This window comes from Arachis ipaensis, chromosome B10, assembly GCF_059453495.1.
Source record: "Arachis ipaensis isolate K30076 ecotype BB chromosome B10, ASM5945349v1, whole genome shotgun sequence".
Taxonomy (NCBI): domain Eukaryota; kingdom Viridiplantae; phylum Streptophyta; class Magnoliopsida; order Fabales; family Fabaceae; genus Arachis; species Arachis ipaensis.
The window spans coordinates 108305878-108312927 of NC_142435.1; the positions used below are offsets into that span (position 1 = coordinate 108305878).

The 7050-nt window shown below is 36.3% G+C and overlaps 1 non-coding gene across 1 annotated transcript; it reads right to left on the reverse strand.

The window, feature by feature from the left end:
* Positions 1 to 5063: 5063 nt before the first annotated feature.
* Positions 5064 to 5171, reverse strand: LOC148581246 (small nucleolar RNA R71). The gene has a single exon (XR_015896276.1). It is a non-coding gene; the product is annotated as a small nucleolar RNA R71 (small nucleolar RNA).
* Positions 5172 to 7050: the final 1879 nt, after the last annotated feature.

Here is a 7050-nt window from a genome sequence, read left to right on the forward strand (position 1 = left end):
TAACACCATTGCAATCCCCGGCAACGGCGCCATTTTGATGATTGGATTTTTGACGGTTTAGAAATTCACAAATGAAATCTCGTTGCAAGTATAGTTTCTAAACCAATCACTAATCCTTTCATACAAAAAGTTGTTTGTCACTAAAACAAACCCCTAAAATTTATAAACCGAAGTATTCAAACCTCGGGTCGTCTCTCAAAGGACTTGCAGGGTAGTGTTCTTGTTATTGGTTATGGAGTATGTTTGGGGTTTTGAGATTTTAGACAAGAAATATAAATGGCAAAGAAAATAAACTAACAACTAACAAAGCTCTCGGCTAGATATGAGAACTAGAAGTCCCATCCTAGTTATCTTCCTCAATTGTGATCTCAAATTATTCATTGCTACCACTTAGTTAACCACTATAGTGGAGGAAAGTCAAGTGGATGAATCAATTTGATTTCTCAAGTCCTAATCAACTCCTAAAGGAATGACTAGCTTTAGAGGCATTCAAATCAATTAGCAACTTCTAATTATCAATCAACAAAGGAATTAGATAACTCAAGAGTCACTAATTACTCTACCTAGGCCAAGAGGAACAAAACCTACTCTAAAATCCAAACAAGCATTTTATCAAATACTTGGTAAGCATAAAAGAAGAACATAGTAAATCAACAACAAGAATGAAATCTAACAACAATTATTGAAAGGAATTAACAACAACAATCAAGGAAATCACAATTATCATGAATTACCTCAAATTGCATTATTGAAAGAAAACCAAGGAACAACAATATATCCAAAACAAAATGAAGAATTACAATTATTAAAGCACACAACTAGAAAGAGGAAGAGGAGAAGATTAAGAATTGGTAAATGAAAAGTGAATCAAAGCATGAGTTAAACCTAGATCTAAGAAGAGAGATTAACCTAAACCTAATCCTAATCCTAGAGAGAAGGGAGAGCTTCTCTCTCTAGAAACTAACTAAAAAACTAAACTAATGGTAACTAACTTCTAAAGTGATCAATGATCCTAAGTCATCCCTTTTATTCCTTTCCCTTAGCAATTTGGCGCCAAAAATGGGTTCAGAAACCCTCTCAAATCGCCAGGCACGTGTTGCATTAATGAGGTCATGTGCCAGCATCGGCGCGTGCGCGCATGGTACGCGTGCGCGTCCCTGGTCGATTCTGCAATGTGCGCGCGAGCGCCTTGTGCGCGTGCGCGTGCATGGCTGACTTTGCTTCTTTGACTTTTTATGCTTCTCTCCACTTGTATGCTTCCTTCCTTGCTTCCTTTGATCCATGCCTAGCCTATTTCAACCCTGAAATTACTAGCAAACACATCAAAGCATCGTATGGAATCAAACAGAAATTAGAATTCACCGAAATAAGGCTTAAAAAGCATGTTTCTACACTTAAGCACAATCATGGAAGAGATAACAAAACCATGCTAATTCTTAGGCTAAATGTGACAAAAGGTTATCAAAATGTTCTAAATCCAAGGCAAAACAAACCGTCAAATTGGGGTTTGTCACGTTCAGCGCCAGAAACAAGTTGCAAAGTGGAGTTCAACGCCAGAAACACGTTACAAACTGGCGTTCAACTCTAAGAAAGACCTCTCCACGTGTAAACTTCAAGCTTAGCCCAAGCACACACCAAGTGGGCTCCGGAAGTGGATTTCTGCATTATTTACTCATTTTTGTAAACTCTAGTAACTAGTTTAGTATAAATAGGACTTTTTACTATTGTATTTACATCTTTAGTTTCATCTTTAGATCACATTTGGGGGCTGGCCATTCGGCCATGCCTGGACCATTATCACTTATGTATTTTCAAACGGTAGAGTTTCTACACTCCATAGATTAAGGTGTGGAGCTCTGCTGTTCCTCATGAATTAATACAAAGTACTACTGTTTTTCTATTCAATTCAAGCTTATTCCTATTCTAAGATATCCATTCGCACCCAAGAACATGATGAATGTGATGATTATGTGACGCTCATCATCATTCTCACCTATGAACGCGTGCCTGACAAACACTTCCGTTCTACATGCAAACAAGCTAGAATGAGTATCTCTTGGATATCTAATACAGAGGACCGAGTCCGAGATATTGGAATCTTTGTGGTATAAGTTAGAACCCATGGATGACCATTCCTGAGATCCGAAAAGTCTAAACCTTGTCTGTGATATTCCGAGTAGGATCCGGGAAGGGATGGCTGTGACGAACTTCAAACTCGCAAGTATTGGGCGTAGTGATAGACGCAAAAGGAGGGTGAATCTTATTCCAGTATGATCGAGAACCTCCAGATGATTAGCTATGCAGTGACAGCGCATCAGACCATTTTCACAGAGAGGATGGGAAGTAGCCATTGACAACGGTGATGCCCTACATACAGCTTGCCATGGAAAGGAGTAGGAAGGATTGGATGAAGACAGCAGGAAAGCAGAGGTTCAGAGGGACGAAAGCATCTCTATACGCTTATCTGAAATTCTCACCAATGAATTACATAAGTACCACTATCCTATTTTATATTTTATTTATTTTCATCCACTATAATTTCTTAAAACAATTTAATCCGCCTGACTGAGATTTACAAGATGACCATAGCTTGCTTCATACCAACAATCTCCGTAGGATTCGACCCTTACTCACGTAAGGTATTACTTGGACGACCCAGTGCACTTGCTGGTTAGTTGCGGGAAGTTGTGAAGTTATGTTTGGACCATGGTATTGTGCACACGTTTTTGGAGCCATTGCCAGGGAATCAATTTCGAACAACAATTTCACATCTAGATCACAATTTCGCACACCAAGTTTTTGGCGCCATTGCCGGGGATTTTTCGAGTTTGGACAACTGACGGTTCATCTTGTTGCTCAGATTAGGTAATTTTCTTTTTGTTTTATTTTCAAAAATTCTTCAAAAATCTTTCAAAAAAATTTTTTTTCCCTTTGTTTTCGAAAATTATTCTAAATTTTTAAGAATGAATTCTAAAGTTTCAAAATGGTATGCTGAAGCTTGGCTGGCCATCAAGTTTTAGACTAACCTGGTATGATTCATGGGATTTTGATTGAGGACTTTGAATTCATTACTTCCTTTTTCCTATATGTTTTTGAAAAAAGTAAAATAAAATACAATATATATATATATATATATATATATATATATATATATATATAAATCATAAAAATAAAAAATATTTTGTGTATCTTGTTTGAGTCTTGAGTCAATTTTTAAGTTTGGTGTCAGTTGCATTTTTTCTAAAAATTTATGCATTTTTCGAAAATTCATGCATTCATAGTGTTCTTCATAATCTTCAAAATGTTCTTGGTAAGTCTTCTTGTTTGATCTTGATGTTTTCTTATTTTGTGTCTTTTGTTATTTTTCATGTGCATCTTTGCATTCATAGTGTCTAAGCATTAAAGATTTCTAAGTTTGGTGTCTTGCATGTTTTCTTTGCATCAAAAATTTTTCAAACATATGTTCTTGATGTTCATCATGATCTTCAAAGTGTTCTTGGTGTTCATCTTGACATTCATAGTGTTCTTGCATGCATCATTGGTTTAGATCCAAAATCTTCATGCATTGAGTCTTTTTGATGTTTTTCTCTTTCTTCATTAAAAATTCAAAAATAAAAAAAATTTTATCTTTCCCTTTTTATCTCGTAAATTTCGAAAATTGAGATTGACTTTTTCAAAAATTTTTAAAATCTAGTTATTTCTTATGAGTCAAATCAAATTTTCAATTTAAAAATCTTGTCTTTTTCAAAATCTTTTTCATTTTTCTTATTTATTTTCGAAAATTTTAAAAATATTTTTTAAAAATCTTTTTCTTAATTTCATCTCATAATTTTCGAAAATATTATCAACAATTAATGTTTTGATTCAAAAATTTCAAGTTTGTTACTTTCTTGTTAAGAAAGATTCAAATTTTAAGTTCTAGAATCATATCTTGTGATTACTTGTGAGTCAAGTCATTAATTTTGATTTTAAAATTTAAATATTTTTCAAAACTAATTTTTAATCATATCTTTCTATTATATCTTTTTAACTCATATCATTTTCAAAAATTTGATTTTAAAATATCTTTTCTAACTTCTTATCTTCTTATCTTTTCAAAAATTGATTTTCAAATCTTTTTCAACTAACTAATTGACTTTTTGTTTGTTTCTTATCTTTTTCAAAACCACCTAACTACTCTTTCCTCTCTAATTTTCGAAAATACCTCCCTCTTTTTAAAAAAAAAATCTTTTTAATTAATTGTTTTAAATTTTAATTTTAATTTTATTTCTCCTTTAATTTTCAAAAATCATCAACCCCTTTTCAAAAATTATTTTCGAAAACTCCTCCCTCTCATCTTCTTCTATTTATTTAATTACTTACTAACACTTCTCTTCATCTCATATCTCTGCTCCTATCCTCACCCTTGTGTTTGGATTATCCATTCTTCTTCACTCTAATTCCCTTTCTTCTTCTACTAACAATAAGGAACCTCTTTATTGTAACATAGAGAATTCTTCTTCTTTTCTTATTCTCTTCTCTTTCATATGAGCAGGAACAAGGAAAAGGGCATTCTTGTTGAAGCTGATCCATAACCTGAAAGGACTCTGAAGAGAAAACTAAGAGAAGCTAAAATACAACAATCCAGAGACAACCTTACTGAAATTTTCGAACAAGAAAAGGAGATGGCAGACGCACCTATCAACAATAATGCAAGGAGGATGCTTGGTGACTTTACTGCACCTAATTCCAATTTACATGGAAGAAGCATCTCAATTCCTGCCATTGGAGCAAACAACTTTGAGCTTAAACTTCAATTAGTTTCTCTGATGCAACAAAACTGCAAGTTTCATGGACTTCCATCTGAAGATCCCTTTCAGTTCTTAACTGAATTCTTGCAAATCTGTGATACTGTTAAGACTAATGGAGTAGATCCTGAAATCTACAGGCTCATGCTTTTCCCTTTTGCTGTAAGAGACAGAGCTAGAACATGGTTGGACTCACAACCTAAAGATAGCCTGAACTCTTGGGATAAGCTGGTCACGGCTTTCTTAGCAAAGTTCTTTCCTCCTCAAAAGCTTAGTAAGCTTAGAGTGGATGTTCAAACCTTCAGACAGAAAGAAGGTGAATCCCTCTATGAAGCTTGGGAGAGATATAAGCAACTGACCAAAAAGTGTCCTTCTGACATGCTTTCAAAATGGACCATTCTGGATATATTCTATGATGGCCTGTCTGAACTATCAAAGATGTCACTGGACCATTCTGCAGGTGGATCCATTCACCTAAAGAAAATGCCTGCAGAAGCTCAAGAACTCATTGACATGGTTGCTAATAACCAGTTCATGTACACTTCTGAGAGGAATCCTGTAAGTAATGGGACGCCTCAGAAGAAGGGAGTTCTTGAAATTGATACTCTGAATGCCATATTGGCTCAGAACAAAATATTGACTCAGTAAGTCAATATGATTTCTCAGAGTCTGAATGGAATGCAAGCTGCATCCAACAGTACTCAAGAGGCATCTTCTGAGGAAGAAGCTTATGATCCTGAGAACCCTGCAATAGCAGAGGTGAATTACATGGGTGAACCCTATGGAAACACCTATAATCCCTCATGGAGAAATCATCCAAATTTCTCATGGAAGGATCAACAAAAGCTTCAACAAGGCTTTAACAATGGTGGAAGAAACAGGTTTAGCAATAGCAAGCCTTTTTCACCATCCACTCAGTAAAAGACAGAGAGTTCTGAGCAGACCCCATCTAGCTTGGCAAACATAGTCTCTGATCTATCTAAGGCCACTCTAAGTTTTATGAATGAAACAAGGTCCTCTATTAGAAATTTGGAAGCACAAGTGGGCCAGCTGAGTAAAGGGATCACTGAAGTCCCTCCTAGTACTCTCCCAAGCAATACAGAAGAAAACTCAAAAGGAGAGTGCAAGGCCATTGAATTGATCATCATGGCCGAACCTGCAAGGGAGGGAGAGGATGTGAATCCCACTGAGGAAGACCTCCTGGGACGTCCAGAGATCAATAAGGAGCTTCCCTCTGAGGAACCAAAGGACTCTGAGGCTCATCTGGAGACCATAGAGATTCCATTAAACCTCCTTATGCCATTCATGAGCTCTGATGAGTATTCTTCTTCTGAAGAGAATGAGGATGTTACTGAAGAGCAAGTTGCCAAGTACCTTGGTGCAATCATGCAGCTGAATGCCAAATTATTTGGTAATGAGACTTGGGAAGATGAACCTCCCTTGCTCATCAATGAACTGAGTGATTTGGATCAACTGACAGTACCTCAGAAGAAACAGGATCCTAGAAAGTTCCTAATACCTTGTACCATAGGCACCATGACCTTTGAGAAGCCTCTATGCGACCTTGGGTCATGGATAAACCTCATGCCACTCTCTGTAATGGAGAAACTGGGAATCCTTGAGGTACAGGCTGCCAATTTCTCATTAGAGATGGCAAACAAATCTATGAAGATGGCTTATGGACTAGTAGAGGACGTGCTAGTAAGGGTTGAAGGCCTTTACATCCCTGCTGATTTTATAATCCTAGACACTGGAAAGGATGAGGATGAATCCATCATCCTTGGAAGACCCTTCCTAGCCACAGCAAGAGCTGTGATTGATGTGGACAGAGGAGAGTTGGTCCTTCAACTAAATGAAGACAACCTTGTGTTTAAAACTCAATGATCTCCTTCTGTAACAATGGAGAGGAAGCATGAAAAGCTTCTCTCAATACAGAGTCAACTAAAGTCCCCACAGTCAAACTCTAAGTTTGGTGTTGGGAGGCCTCAGCCAAACTCTAAGTTTGGTGTTGAACTCCCATATCCAAACTCTAAGTTTGGTGTTTGGAGTCTATAAAATTGACCTGATCACCTGTGTGGCTCCATGAGAGCCCACTGTCAAGCTATTGACATTAAAGAAGCACTTGTTGGGAGGCAACCCAATTTTTATTTATCTAATTTTATTTTTATTATTAGTGTTATTTCATGTTTTATTAGGTTCATGATCATGTGGAGTCACAAAATAAATACAAAAATTAAAAATAGAATAAAAAACAGCAGAAGAA